This window comes from Apium graveolens, chromosome 7 (assembly GCF_009905375.1).
Source record: "Apium graveolens cultivar Ventura chromosome 7, ASM990537v1, whole genome shotgun sequence".
NCBI lineage: Eukaryota > Viridiplantae > Streptophyta > Magnoliopsida > Apiales > Apiaceae > Apium > Apium graveolens.
The window spans coordinates 30470808-30487785 of NC_133653.1; positions in this window are offsets into that span (position 1 = coordinate 30470808).

Consider the following 16978-nt stretch of genomic DNA (forward strand, 5'->3'; position numbering starts at 1 on the left):
ATTTATTATGTGCATTGTTAAGCTGTTTACTACCTAGTATGGTTTTCAATGTTTCAATACTTCATTTCAACCTTTCGTCCTACAACCAAGATCAACACCACAATAGAAGGACAATTCAGATATTGATATTGTGCATATGGTGCATCCTGTTTTCTTTTGAAGCTTTTCCTTCGGCTCAGATCTCTCTCTGTCTCCATCACTGTGAAGTACTAAAAAGTTTTCAACTGATTATAGTAAGTATATGTACAATACAATTGTGCACAGTTATGCTAACATTATCTACCGATACTTCATTTTCAACCCCCCCCCCTCCCCTCATGACTTTGCCATTTGACTATAAATTAAGTGTGATGTCCCATTTCTAATAGTTCAGATCAATTTAAAGCTGTTCGACAATCTGGATGACACTGCATAGGTTTACAACAGTAATTACAAGTGTTGTGCTGTGACTTTACTTGTATCCTATATTACTATTTAAAACATATCATAAAATTCCTTGTAATAATTCTAGAGAGACCTGGAAAAAACTTTTCAGTGCAGATTTAGCACTCGAAACACAATTAAGAGTGTTAAGTATATAAATCAGCCAAAGAACATAAAGGTGAGTACAAATGAGTCATAACTTGTGTTGTCCATATAGTCTACGATCTTATTCAAATAATGGAAGCATTTTTAAAAATTTTTGAAGCGAAGACTTGCAATCTTCTTTCTTACTTATTTTGCTACAAAGTATATTTCATATACTTATCTTGCTACCCGATAATCAACATTGTAAAGTAATGTAAAAGCTGGTCTTGTAAATTTATTGTTTTTCATTTAACAACTGAACATTGTTTCTATAATTTGCTTTTATATAATTCACTGTACAAATCTCTAGTTTCGTAATAACAAGTGGTTAGTGCCCGTGACAGCCACTTTCAATACCAGAAAAATTGGAGTGAGAATGGACATATACGTAGACTTTATTATCGTGTTACCTAATCTTAAGGAAAAGATGATATCTAGCTAGTAATGGACTGGCTCAATAAAGCCTAGTAACATTCTTCTTGACCTATTAAATATCAGAATCTAATTTGGTAACAGCTTGTCAGCGATAGGAATACTAGAATCTTAAGAAGTCGTTATTTGGATAGCGTGATACATTAGTTTCTAATTTGACAGGCTGTTACCAAGATGCTTGGAAACCTAATTATTTGTGAGGTTCAAGCAAAATACTGGAGGGTAATTAATGGCTTCCCTTGATCAAATAACTCATTTTGACAGTAACCTATAATCAACAGCTTTGTTGCATGCATTTTACTTATCTGAGTTTAACACTAGAGAAATATACTTACTGTAAACATTTTAGACTTGCTGAAATGAGCTTGGATACCAAGATAAGAAGCATATATATAGTTGGAAAGGTAATACATAAAGAAAAAAATCATGTTAGGCTCCCGCAGTTAAGTACTAAGGCTTCCCTACAATAAGTAATTGATTTAGACCGTCTTGTTCTCGTTTAGTTTCAAAAAAATAAATTATTAAGGCGGTTGTATATTTTGATTCAGGCATTCAGCTATGTGGTTTAGTACTGCTAGAGGTGTAGACCTTTTTCATTGATACTGATATACTTCATTTCTCACCCACTTGTACACGTCCTTTGCCCCAAGGAACACGGCTTAGTGCAAATAATATTTAGAGGTGTATTCAAATTTAGACTTTTAAAATATTCATAATATTTTATGGATTTTATGATATTCTTGTAAACTTTTAGTTGATAAAAAATCTCGCAGAGTCATGGTGATTTAATGAAGTTTTCCGGATATATTTAAAATTTCACAGATTTCTGAAAATTTTTAGAATATTAAACATACACTAGCGTAAAACATGTATTGTATTGTTTGATCTTGGAAACAATCATTATACTTCGTTTCTCACCCACTTGTACAGGTCCTTCACTTGTTACTTGTGAATGTGAATGGATTGTTTGTTTGTCAAATTCCTTTGAACGAAGGTAATGTAAAACATGATATCGTTCAATCTTTGATTTATTTCTAATATGGGTTTTCCTAGGGTGTGCCTGGGCACATGTTAAGCACTAAAAATTATAAAATTGCATCATTTTGATTGGCAGAGATTGGGGGTCACCATCATTAAAGAGGAGGAGTCAATCAAATTGTGTTAAACTTATAAAATAAATTTAGTGCTTAGTGTGTACTCGGGCACACCACAAAAGAACCGTTCTAATATTAAGAAGTATTTAAGAGGGTGCTCTGCTGCATAACTAATATTATGAACTATAGTTTGCCAATATTATGTGTGAAAAACACACTTCCCAATCTTTGAACATGTATCCTGATAACGTTTCAGGGACCACTCGGTTTCCAACAATCTTGGCTACTTGGCTAAACCTGCGTGACCATATAAAGACACTTGCTATAGACAAAACATATAGTTGATTGATAAGTACTCGACTGGAATAGGTTTACACGTTCTCAAGGTTGTAGTTGAAGATAAATATAAAGTTTGTTTTGCTGAATTTCACTACTAACAATTGTACAACCATGATTTTCAGCTTTCTCCTATTCAACATTCTCTTTGTTTTTGTACTTGGAAGTTGGAACCTCAACAACATACGTGTATTCATTTTCAAGCAATGTCACTGATGAACAGGCTTTGCTTTCTTTCAAGTATTCAATAACAGGTGATCCATTGGATGTGCTAGACTCGTGGAACACTTCCAGCCAATTCTGTCACTGGACAGGCGTTAAGTGCAACCAACAGAGGGTAACAGTAATTGACCTCTCCTCGCTAAACTTAGTGGGTTCGTTGTCACCTCATATAGGAAACCTGTCATTTTAAAGGACAATTTACCTTTATGAAAACAACTCTCATGGATCAATCCCAAATGTAATTGGCCTATTGTTTGGCCTACAATACCTCAATCTGAATTACAATTCTTTCAAAGGCGGATTTCCTGCCAATATGAGTCATTGTGTAAATATTAGAAACATTAGAGCATCTCCAATGGTATTAGGTAAAATGGTTGGCTAAAATAATATAGAATAATGATTATGTAAAATTTGCTAAATCTGTAAGGTAATGTGCTCCAATGGGACTTGCTATAATATTAAATTTATGCTTACAGCTTTGTTACAGCTCTGGAGACATTCGACAAATTTAGCCAAGATGAGGAAGTTTGCTATAATTTTAGCTAAGGGTTTTATATGGTTGGAGTGTCCAAATTTATACATATTATTTATAATAGTAGCCACCTAGGATCATTTTGCTAAGGGTTTCTCCCATTGGAGATGCTCTTAGTATGTATGCTAATGATCTTAAAGGGGAAGTACCCGCTGATTTTTCTTCTTGGTTTAAACTTTCTAAGTTTGATCTTGGAAACAATCATTCTACCGGATCAATCCCACCTTCAATAGGGAATATATCATCGCCTCGTTAATTTTATCTAGACGATAACAATCTGAGGGGGAGCATCCCAAATGAAATTGGTCGACTGGTTCGCCTACAATATCTTTATCTGGACTCCAATTCTTTTTGGGGTCAATTTCCTTTCAATTTAAGTCACTGTGTTGATATTAAAAACATCAGTATGTCTGAAAACGATCTTGATGGGAACTACCCGCTGATTTTTCTTCTTCGTCTAAGCTTGATCTGTTTGATCTTCAAGAAAATCATTTTACCGGATCAATTTCACCGTCGATAGAGAATATATCATCTCTCGATGTTGTTGATCTTAGCAACAATGAGTTAGAAGGAACACTTCCAATAAATTTAGGTCTCACCCTTCCTATGTTGCAAGAGTTCTATGCTGATTTTAACATATTTTCGGGCCAGCTTCAACAATCAATAGGTAATGCATCCAATCTAGTTGTTTTTGATATTTTTGAAAACAATATTACTGGGCCTATACCAAACAATTTTGGTAGACTTACTAATATTCAAATCTTAGGCTCCGTTTGGTATACAATTACAACAGTTTTTTGCTGAAAAACTGTCAGAAATGTGTTTGGTAAATTTTAAAAGCTGTTGTCTGGAAAAGCGCTTTTGGTCCAAAAGCTGTTGTTAGAAAAACATGTCCCCCATGCTTTTGGAAAAAGCAGTTTTCAACTTTTGCAGAAAGTAGCTATCAGTTTCACCATCAAACCTTCTCAAAAATATTATTTTTATATATTATATATCAAAATATGCATACATTAAAAAAATATCAAACAATCATCTAATTTTCCTGACAACACTTTTTCCACCAGCATTTTTTCCCACAGCATAGCAGTTTTTAACAGCAATGCCAAACAGAGCCTTAGGTCCGGGTCCAAATCCACTTGGGGAGAATATGCAAGCAAATGACTGGAGGTTCTTCAATTCTTTGGTAAATTGTACCCATCTAAAGGAATTGAGCTTTGGCAATAGTGGTTAAAGAGGGAAGTTCCCAAATTCTATTGCAAATCTCTCAACTTCCATAGAGCAACTGCATATGCACGAAAATCTCATATACGGTAGCATGCCCCCTGAAATTAAAAAACTAGTCAACCTGAGAGTACTTTTATTGGATAATAACTTGTCAACAGGGACCATTCCAGAATCAATTGGAGAGCTATCAAAGTTAGGCTTACTAGCTTTGGGTAAAAACAATATTTCTGGAGCAATTCCAACTTCCATTAGCAACATTACTCAATTATTAATCTCGATTTACAAAGTAATGTGCTTCAAGGAAGTATAACTACTCAATTGTTTAACATCTCAAGTTTAGAGCATTTGTCCCTTGCTAACAACAGGCTTAGTGGTGTAATACATGACAAATTTATGTTTTCCTCTCATTGTTTATCCCTCAATTTGTCCCAGAATCTATTCACCGGCCCACTTCCATCCAACATTGGTAGCTTGAAATAATTGGTTAAACTTAATCTTTCGTTTAACAAACTCACAGGAGATATACCTGCTACCTTTGATGGATGTTTGATGTTGGAGGAGTTCTATATGGTAGGAAACCATTTTCAAGATAAATTTCCGTCCTCTTTCACAGCCTTGAAAAATCTTGCATTTTTGGATCTTTGAAATAATAATATCTCTAGGAGTATTCCAAGTTTTTTCGATGGGTTTCAGATGATATTTCTCAACCTGTCGCATAAAAAGCTTGGAGGACAGGTGTCAAAAAAGGTCTCTTTTCAAACTTTAGTGCTTCTTCGATAACTGGAAATTTGGAGAATTGTGGAGGTATTCAAGCACTCCATTTACCTCATTGTCTTGTAAAAGGCTCGAGGAATAAGAAAAAAGTATTATCCGGTAGAATGATACTCATCCTAGTCCTTGTACCCCTCAGTATCTTGTTAGCATGTCTTTCTTTAATTTTATATCGACGTCTGAATTCCAGGAAGTTGAACGACCTCATTCCACTGTTAAAGGGTATCCAATATCCCAAACTTTCATACCAAGACATTTTACTCGCTACAAATGGGTTTTCCCCGAATAGTTTATGTTGGGTTTCGAGCACATTAACGCAACGGAAACAGTAATTAAAAACGTAAAAAATCAGAATTTTCGAAACCCACCGCAGGATCCATGCGAAAAACATATATTTAATTCGTAGATCATATTATTTACCTTAAGAAGCTTTACCAATTGGTTGACTAATGGAGATCCAAAACTTGTTCCACGCATCCCGCTCTCGCGATCTACGCTCTATCGGTATCCACACGAATGCTTGAACTCAAGGATTGAATATGTACTAGCACAAACTCGTTTTCTTGCTCTCTCCATCTTCTCCCTTGGTGGCTAGGGTTTTAGTAAAGTCTTTGTTAGATATATTTGATAATGTCATGGCTAATATGTTTTATGTTTAGCTTTCAGATCTTACTGAACAGGATAAATCAGTACTTAACTGTTGATCAGTACTTATACTGGAAGTCAGGACTTAAGGATATCAGTACGTATGTTATCAGAAGATAATCATCAGAAGATAGATATCAGAACTTAAGTGCTGAAGGATAATCAGATAAGGACAATAGCTGATTAAAGGAAAGAAGATTGAGATAAACATAAGAAGAGATATGCATGAAGAAGGAATTCCGTGAAGAATGGAATACTTGGAAGAAAAGATATCTGATTGATATATTTTAGGAAGCAGAATTATATTCCATATCAATTAGCGATTATCTTGTAACTGTGTAGTATATAAACACAGACATAGGATTTACACTATAAGTGTTATTATTATTAGAAAAGATTATTCATTATAACCCTAGCAGCTCTCGTGATATTTGTTCATCACTGAGAGGTAACAGTTCCATACTGTAACAGAGTTTATTGTTTCAATAAAGTTTGTTTTATGTTACTTAAGTTCTTAAAGTTCGATTTGAGTGTACTATACACTGTATTCACCCCCTCTACAGTGTGTGTGTGACCTAACAATTGGTATCAGAGCTACTCTGTTAACACACATACAGTTAAAGATCCAAACACAATCATGTCAGACACAGAAACTCCAACTAAGCCTACCACAACTGAGGAACCACCAAAGACACAAATTCAAAGTCGGTATGAGACCATCAGAGTCCCCATACTGAGACCATCTGAATATCCCATATGGAAGGTAAGGATGACCATGTTCCTGGAAGCAACAGATCCAGAATACCTTGATAGAATCAAGGAAGGCCCTCACAAACCAACCAAGCTCGCTGTTGCAGTTGCAGGTGAAGCAGCAAAGACCGTACCAAAGGAGAAGAGTGATTATACTGTTGAAGACATAGCATCAATTGCTAAGGATGCTAAGGTACGACACTTACTGTATAGTGCCATTGATAATATAATGTCAAACAGGGTAATCAACTGCAAGACTGCTAAGGAGATATGGGATGCTCTGGAAACAAGGTGTCAGGGAACTGACACAATTAAGAAGAACAGGAAGACAATACTCACTCAAGAGTATGAACACTTTGACTAAAAGGCTAATGAGTCATTGAATGATTTATATGATAGATTTGTCAAACTTTTGAATGATTTGTCATTGGTTGATAAAGAGTATGATCTTGAAGATTCAAACCTTAAGTTCCTGTTAGCTCTTCCTGAATGCTGGGATTTGAAGGCAACGACAATAAGAGACAACTACAATCTTGATGAAACAACTCTTGACGAAATCTATGGAATGCTCAAGACTCATGAGCTGGAGATGGAACAAAGAAGCAAGAGGAAAGGAGGAAAGTCAAGGACAGTTGCTCTTAAGGCTAAAGAAGAATTCCCCAAAGCAGCTTTCTCAAAGAAAGACAAGGGTAAAGCTCTTTTCATAAAGTCTGATACTGAGTCATCAAGTTCTGAGAGTAATGATGACTCAGATTCTGAAAGCTTGCCTGAGACTGATGCTGATGAGGAGATGATGAAGCTGTGTGCTCTTATGGTGAAACGAATCACAAAGATTGCATACAGGAAGTTCAGGAAGGGAAAGAAGTTTTCCAGGAAAGGCATAAGTTCTGATAAGAAGAATTTCAGAAGATCTGAAGGCAGAGGAGGAAAGTCTGACAGAGGAGATTACACCAATGTTAAATGCTATAACTGTGGTGAGAAAGGCCGCATATCTCCTGACTGCAAGAAGGTAAAGGGTGACAAAGGCAAGGCTCTTGTCACAAAGCAGAAAAGCTGGACAGACACCTCAGACTCTGAAAGTGAGGAGAACTATGTATTGATGGCAAATGCTGATAAAGAAAGTGCTGAGAGCAGTTCTGAAGCTGCTGAAACAAAGGTACCTCAGACTACTTATGCTTTTCATACTGATGATATTAATGAGTTGAGAAGATATCTTAAAACCATGTTTGTTAGCTATAGAGATCAAACTTTAACATGTGAAAGATTAACTTCTGAAAATCTTGCATTTAAGAAAAGGAATGATTTCTTAGAAAAAGAGTTAGTCATGTTCCATCAAACTCAGAAGGATAGAGATTATGCCTTTTATGTTAGGAATGAAGTGCTAAAATTAAATGAATCTCTAAAAACTGAGTTAGAAAAGGAAAGAGAGATTATCAGGACTTGGACTAACTCTGGCAAAACAACTCAAAATTTGCTAAGTAGTGGAAACTGGAAAGAGGGCTTAGGTTATGGAGAAGATAAGAATGATAAAGGAACTGAAGAAATTAAGCCTGTTGTTAAGTAAAAGCCAAAGTTTAAACCTGTTAAGTTTGTAACTGTAAAGTCTGAAAATGAGAAATCAGAAGTTAAAGAGGAATTAACTTATGACAAACTAAAACAGGAAAAGACAGCTGAAGTGAACATAGGCTTAATGACAAAGAAGCAGCTTAAACATAAGCTGAAAGATGTTAAGAATGCAAACAAGGTAAAATCACCTAGGAAAAATAGGAATGGAAAGGAAGGTGTGAATAAAAGCAATGATTATAAACCTGTTCCTGATGCTCCTAGGAAAACATGTCATAACTGTGGAAGTTCTAACCATCTAGCTTCTTTTTGCAGGAAGAATAAGAATATTAACTCCTTATCTTCAAAATCAGGAGTTAAGAGTCAGTCTGTTAGATACAAACCATAAAATCCTTGTTTTCATTGTGGTAGTTTATGGCATTCCATTTATACTTGTAAGGAATATCATAGTTTGTACTATGATTATTATCAAATAAAACCTTCTTTGAAGAAAGTTTCCATTGTTCCTTCTAGTATAAATTCTGATTCAAAATCTGATAGTGTAAGTTCTGATAAGAAAAATGTTAACATAAACTCTGATGCTAAATCCGCTGTAAATGTTAACAAACTTAATAAGGCCAAAGGATCCAAGCAAGTCTAGGTCCTTAAAACTAATAATTAGTGGTCTTTGTGATTGCAGGGCAACAGGAAAAATATTCTAGTTCTGGACAGTGGATGTTCAGGACATATGACTGGAAATAAGGCCCTGCTATCAGACTTTGTGGAGAAAGCTGGCCCAAGTGTTTCTTATGGAGATGGCAACATTGGAAAAACATTGGGATATGGAAATATCAATCTTGGAAATGTCATAATTAAACAAGTAGCTCTGGTCTCAGGAGTTAAACACAACCTACTGAGTATAAGTCAAATCTGTGGCAGAGGTTATCATGTTGATTTCTTTGAAGAACACTGTGAAATTGTGAGTAAATCTAAAGGCAAAGTTGTTCTGAAAGGATATAGGCGTGGTAACATTTATGAAGCTAAGCTTTCAACAAGTACTGATGGTTCTGTAATTTGTCTGATGAGTAGAGCATCAATTGAAGAAAGCTGGAATTGGCATAAAAAACTCTCTCATTTAAATTTCAACAATATAAATGAACTGGTCAAGAAAGATCTTGTGAGAGGATTGTCAAACACAGTATTTGCTCCTGATGGTCTTTGTGATTCATGTCAGAAAGCCAAACAAAGAAAATCTTCATTCAAGAGCAAGACTGAATCATCAATTCTTGAGCCTTATCATCTAATACAAGTTGATTTATTTGGTCCAGTAAATGTCATGTCTATTGCAAAGAAGAAGTATGCGTTGGTCATAGTGGATGAGTTCACCAGATACACATGGGTGTATTTCTTGCACACAAAAAGTGAAACTGCATCTATCTTGATTGATCATGTCAAACAGCTGGATAAAATGGTCAAAGATTCTATGAAAATTTTAAGGAGTGATAATGGCACTGAGTTCAAGAATTTGATAATGGAAGAGTTCTGCAAAAGCCATGGAATAAAGCAGGAATTTTCTGCTCCTGGAACTCCACAGCAAAATGGAGTTGTTGAAAGGAAGAATAGAACTCTCATTGAAGTTGCACGTACAATGCTTGAAGAAGCAAAGCTTCCAACCTATTTCTGGGCTGAAGCTGTGCAGACTGCTTGTTTTACTCAAAATGCAACACTCATTAACAAGCATGGAAAAACACCATATGAGATGGTGAAGAAAAAGAAGCCAAATCTAAAATATTTTCATGTATTTGGATGCAAGTGTTTTGTTCTCAAGACTCATCCTGAACAGCTATCAAAGTTTGATCTAAAAGCTGATGAAGGAATCTTTGTTGGATATCCACTTTCCACAAAAGCCTTCAGAGTCTATAATTTGAGAACAAAAGTGGTCATGGAATCTATCAATGTCTCTTTTGATGACAAGAAGATTACTGGTCTTGAAGATTTCATTGACCATGATCAGCTGAGATTTGAAAATGAAGACTCAAATTCTGATACTGAAAATCCTAACAGTCTAAGTCCTGATACTGTAAACTCTGATGGATTAAAATCTGATGTCATTGAAACTGTGGTAACTACGTCAAAGGAAGATGCACCTATGCAGGGGGAGCATACTCAAGATCCTACCACATCTCAAGAAACATCAGAACATGCATCTGGCTCTTCAAGTTCTGATTCGTCAAGTTCTGATAAGCCAAGTTCTGATAATGCTGAAAATCTAAATACTGAAGAATCCAACTCAGAGAGCATAGTTTCAGGGGGAGCATCAGAAAATGAAAATGAAGATAGCATGGATCATGGGGGAGCATCCAGTTCTAGAGAAAACCTTCCATCTGCAAGGAAGTGGACAAAATCACATACACCTGATTTGATAATTGGAAATCCTGATGCAGGTGTCAGAACTAGAATAGGTACTTCAAATGAATGTCTTTACAATTCTTTTCTCTCTCAGACTGAGCCAAAGAAAGTGGAAGAAGCTCTTCAAGATGCTGATTGAGTGCAAGCAATGCAGGAAGAGTTGAATGAATTTGAAAGAAATAAAGTCTGGACCCTAGTGCCAAGACCAAAGAATAGATCTGTTGTTGGTACAAAGTGGGTATTCAGAAACAAAACTGACAGTGATGGCATAATTACAAGGAATAAGGCAAGGCTGGTTGCAAAAGGATATTCTCAACAGGAGGGAATTGATTATGATGAAACATTTGCACCAGTTGCTAGGTTAGAAGCCATAAGGATATTCTTGGCTTATGCTGCTCACAAAAAGTTTACTATCTTTCAAATGGATGTGAAAAGTGCTTTTCTCAATGGAGAATTGGAGGAGGAGGTATATGTTGAACAACCTCTAAGCTTTGTAGATACCAAACATCCAGATTATGTCTACAGGCTTGATAAAGCACTTTATGGACTTAAGCAAGCTCCTAGAGCATGGTATGAGACTTTAGCTCAGTTTCTTCTGGAAAGTGGATTCAACAGAGGGACAATAGACAAAACACTGTTCTACCTCAACCATGGAAAGTACTTACTTCTGGTCCAGATTTATGTTGATGATATCATTTTTGGATCTACAAATGACAAACTTTGCAAGAAGTTTGCCAAACTAATGCAGTCAAGATATCAGATGAGTATGATGGGGGAACTTAGCTATTTTCTGGGCCTTCAAGTCAAGCAAAATGAGGAAGGCACTTTTATTTGTCAAACCAAGTACACCAGAAACTTGCTGAAGAAATTTGGAATGCAAGATTGTTCAAGTGCATCCACTCCAATGGCCACCGCTACAAAACTGGATAAGGATACCGGTAAATCAGTAGATATTGCTGACTACAGAGGTATGATTGGCTCTCTACTCTATCTAACTGCTAGTAGACCTGATATCATGTATGCTACCTGTCTTTGTGCAAGATTTCAAGCAGATCCAAGAGAACCTCACTTAACAGCTGTAAAAAGAATCTTTAAGTATCTTAAAGGAACAGCTGCTCTGGGATTATGGTATCCTAGAGAATCAGATTTTAAACTAATAGGTTACTCAGATGTAGATTTTGCAGGATGCAAAATTGACAGGAAAAGCACAAGTGGAAGCTGCCAATTTCTTGGAGGCAGATTGGTTTCTTGGTACAGCAAGAAACAAAAGTCAATTTCCACATCAACTGCAGAAGCAGAGTATATTGCTGCAGGAAGCTGTTGTGCACAGATTCTTTGGATGAAGAATCAGTTACTGGATTATGGGTTAACATATTTCAAAATCCCTATTTACTGTGATAATCAAAGTGCTATTGCTATGACGGGTAATCCAGTTCAACACTCAATGACAAAGCACATCAGCATCAGGTACCACTTCATCAGGGAACATGTGGATGAAGGTACAGTGGAATTGCATTTTGTTCCCACAGATCAACAACTAGCAGATATCTTCACAAAACCACTGTGTGAAGCTACTTTTACAAGATTGGTAAATGAACTTGGAATGGTTTCAGGTTCTTTCTCTAAATCTGCTTAGTCTTGTTATGTGTTATCAGACTTTATGCTCAGTATTTACAGAATTAATCTCATTGTATATTCTGTGCTTAATTGATAAATGTCTTTAAGTACTGACTGTTGTCTGATATATGTTTCTAAACTCTGATAAGTGATATGTCTGTTCTAGTACCTATTCAATCCTATGAGGATAACTGTGCTAGATACTGACCTAGTAGTCTTTAATAAACAAATGATTCCATGAAAGAAGTAATTATTTCAGTGGAAATCTTATGACACTAGCAAATTCTGATAATTGAGCTTAGTTAAGTTTACTTTGTATATCTTATTACTAAGTCACAAATTAGATTAATGCTACTCATCTGTTAAGTTCTGATACTAGTAAAACTGCTGAATGTACTAAGTGCTGATAAACCTCACTTATCAAAAGAAAAAGCAAAAAGATCAAAGAATAAAATCAGGTACTCCTTTGAGATCTAGAGTAAAAATGTGGAAGGGACGACCCAAGTGCATTGCTGGTATTAAGTAAATATGCATTAGAAAAGCAAAATATTTTCTTGGTGACTTTTCACACTCTATGATTACTGGAGAAATACTCTGATAATAGCATAAATTCTGATAAACAGTCGTGACTCACTTACACTGAGAAGCCACTGTAAAATAGAATTTCAAAAGATGCATAAAATTAGCACAAAACAGTTGAGGTGGACTCAAGCATGAACTCATTCATCAGTAGGTTTCAGGACAATAACAGCTCTTTAGCAAAATTTTAGTTATGCCTTATTTCTAAGATGTACTGAAGTGAATCAGACTTTACTCTTTGTCTGTTATTTAGCTTAATGCACACACTAATCACTCCATCTGAATGATGAAAATTTCTGTGGTGGTCTATGTTATTTTAGATAAACAGTCATTGTGTCATTTTTGTACAAATTCTGAGGACAAGTTCTAGTTACACGTTCTGATGATTAAGATCTGACGTCTATAAATCAGAACTTGTATGAGGATTTACTAAGATGGGCATTCCTTTTTCGAGTTAAGAAATTCTGTTCTGATGACTGTTAAGTTCTGGTATAGGTCTAAGTTCTGATTTCTCAGTCTAATCCTTTACTTGGTTTATCTGTGAATAAAATTTGATAACAGTCTCAGTTCGAACTAGAATATGTTGAAGTGGAAGATTAATAGTCACTATGATTAGGATTAATGGTATTCGTACTTGAACAGTCCACTGTTTCTTGTGTCTTGTGCGGTCTAGACCATGATTCCTCTTTCCAATGACCATTTAAATTTTGTTTTTATTTAAGTTCAGATTCTCTGTCATCACTTATTCATCGAAATTATCTCGGTCATTTTTAACATGATTTATTTTCAGAATATTAATGTTGCAGTGAAAAATAATTCAATCAGTGCTAACGGGTTAAATTTTGAATTAAAATTGTTTCCCTTGATAAATGGAACTGTTTTTCCTTGAAACTCGGCAAATGGGTAAGTAATGATTACTGTTTTCTCGAGCCCAGTAACTATCCGTTATTACTGCATGTCTAACAGGTGTCCAACGGTAATATTTTTTTGTATAAGTACAGCAGAGAGAAGATTTCTTTAATCTTTTTAATTTCTTCATCTTTTATCTCTCTTCTTACTTTTACTCTCCTTCACTTTACTTTTTCCGTTGTTTTCATACAGATATTATATCAAACACCTAACAGGCATACTTAATTCTCAATTTTTTCACATGGCACCAAAGGATTTAATCATTGATGGAGCTAAGTTTGTCCCTAACAACTATGCTGCAGTTCTTGATCACACTGAAGCTCCATCTGAATTGCACTTTGTGCAAGATCTTCTTGCACATAGTGAGGTTGGGTACGCCCTAACTCAGCCTGAATTATTTTCAAGTCAACAAGTTCTGAGGTTCTGGAGGACTGGAGTTTTTGATGATGGTGGTAAACGAGGAACTCCCAGTATTATCTTCCAAGTGGGTGATTCATCCTATGTAGTCACTCCTGGTACAGTACGAAGAGCATTACATCTTCCAGAAGATTGTACTTTCTCTATACCAGAGGAATCAGAACTTCGGGAGTTAATGACTGATTTGGGATATGAAAAGAGTCTGATGAAACTAGGACAATTGAAACGGGCTCATATCAGAAGAGAATGGAGTTTCTTCTTCGATTGCATCACCAAGGCTTTTGGCAACAAGTGTTCAAACTTTGATGCTATCCCAATAATGAGTCAGCACATCGGGTATGCACTTATCAATCAAACTCACTTTGATTTTGCAACTGCTTTAATTGGTTTTATTGGGGATAGGATGACAGAGGATAGAACTGTTGTTTACTTTGCTCGATTCTGTCAACTTATTTATACGTATTGTACTGATGAACCCCAGTTAGTCAGCACTCAAACCCCACCTTTTAAGGTTGCAAAAAGTTACTTTAACGACCTGATACATGCTGACACAAAGAAATCAATGGTGAGACCATTACAGATTCCTCAGTCTGTGAAACAGATTCTGGTAAATGCTGATCCTGCTACTTACCAATCTGTTTACTCCAATGTTCAACCAACTCACCATAACCAAAATTCATCATTTTCATTCCCTACCACTCAGGGTATATCTCAGCTTACCCTCAGAACTTATCTCAAATCCTATCTCTCCACTTCACAGACTGCTAAACCTTCTTCTTCAGCACCTACTGTGAAGCCTACATCCTCTAAGCTAAAGAGAACAAAGACTGTTCCTCAAACACCTCAAAAGAGGAGGAGGATTACTTTGAGAGATGAATCAGATTCTGAGGAACAGATTTCTTCTTCAGAACCTGTGGTAAATGAAGCTGAGAAAGCAACTTCTCAGAAGGATTCTGATATTGGGGGTTCTAAGCTTCTCAAAAGGCTTAAACAAATGACTGTTCCTGAAACTCCCAAAGAATCCAAATCAACAAGGAAGTACAAGAAACAGAGGGCACAAAGGCCAGTTTCAGATGATGAAGAGGAAGCAGCTAAGGAAGGGGATCAGGAATCTCTGATCTCACAAGACAAGGAATTTGCTCCAGTCACTTCTTCTCCATCAACTTTATCTCAGGAAGTTGTATCTGACAAGGCTAACTCACCATCTGTGTCTCTTGTTGATCCAGGCACAAGTACTGAAATTGATATTCAGAACCTGGTTGTGCCTGAAATACTTTTCTTAGAAGCTCCAACAGTAAATAATCCTTTCACAACACCTGTTACTGATGTTGTTCAAACTCCAGAGTTATCAACAACACCTTCTTTGCATCAAGATGCTGATGATCAGACTTTAGGTGAGCATCAGGATTTGGCTGTTGATCAGAACTTAGTATCAGATCAGCAATTAGAGGATGCTGAAGCCTCCATTGCTACTCACACTGTTGTCTTATCAGAAGATACTGATTCTTTAAGTTCTGATGCTGCAAATGCTGGAGATACTGGTGAAGCTGCTCCAACTGTAGATGCTGATGAAGCAGGTCCTTCAGGACATACTCCTCAACCGACTCTTCCTAAGTCTGAACTGGTAAAGGAGTTTGTTATCAGGGATGCACCAGTACCTTGGAGTGAAACTCCTGCAGGAAAGGAGTGGACTAAGGAATGGAACTCAATTTCATGTGTTCCAAATGCATTACATCTTGCTGAGCACTTGACTAAAGCTGATGAAATGTTAAATTCTGATGATTTTAAAACCCAGCTTAGAGTCACTGCATTGAGTACTAAACATCTACAAGGTCTTCATTCAACTACTCATGCAGAGCTACACAAGATTCAGGAGAACTTTATCAAACAAGAACAAGTTTGGAAAATTGATAAGAAAAAGTTCTTTCAACCTACCATTGACAGGATTGCTTATATTGAGAATACTCAAGAGAAACAACAAGCTCAGATTGATGACATTCTGACAAATCAAGCTTCTCAGCAATCGCAACTTACTGAAATCCAATCCTCAGTGGAATTACTTATCTCTCTTTTACTACCTGCTGATGCCAAAAAGGGGGAGAAGGTAATTAAGTCCAAATGCAAAACCAACAAGACACTGCAAGGAAAGGATGATGGAAAAGATGACCAAGGAAACTCTGGAATGGGTAGTGGTCATAGTCAAGGTAGAAGATTCACATCAAGACAAGCTAGTCACAGGATAAGTTCTGATACTGGGAAAAGAATAAGTTATGCTGCTGGTAAAAGGATAAGTTCTGATAAACTTCTAGATCTTGATGAAGAAATGTCAAGACAGTTATTTCTTCAAGAAAATCCAGGAATGGACTTGGAAAGTTTAAAGGAAGAAGAAGCCAGACTTAAATCAGAGAAAGTCACATCTAAATCTGAAGCTTCTCGTAAAAAGTCACTTCCAAAAATTAAAGGCATTGTGATCAAAGAAAGGACACATACTGAAGCAACATTGGCTAGATCACAACCACAGATAGATCCAAGATCCAAGGGTAAAGAAAAGGTTGGTGAACCTATCAAGGTTTATGTACCTCCTGAGGAAGAAGAAATTGCTGATGAAAAAGATGATCTTGCTCTAACTTCAAGAAAAGTTCTTAAAACAACCTCTGACATGGCTCAAGTTGTTCAGAGTCAAGAAATTGTAAGTTCTGATATTCAGAAGAAGCAAGTAACCTCTGACAGAGCTCAAGTTAACTTGATATCAGAAAATAGATCAAAGACACTCCTACCAGGATTCACTAAAGCAAAACAGACTCAATCTTTGAAGACTACTGTAAGTGGTTTTGAAGCAAGAGTAGTTATTGGAAAGGAAGCTAGAGATAAAACTGGATTGGGAAGTGCTGATGAAAGAAGAGTACACAACACTACCAATGATCCAACTTCC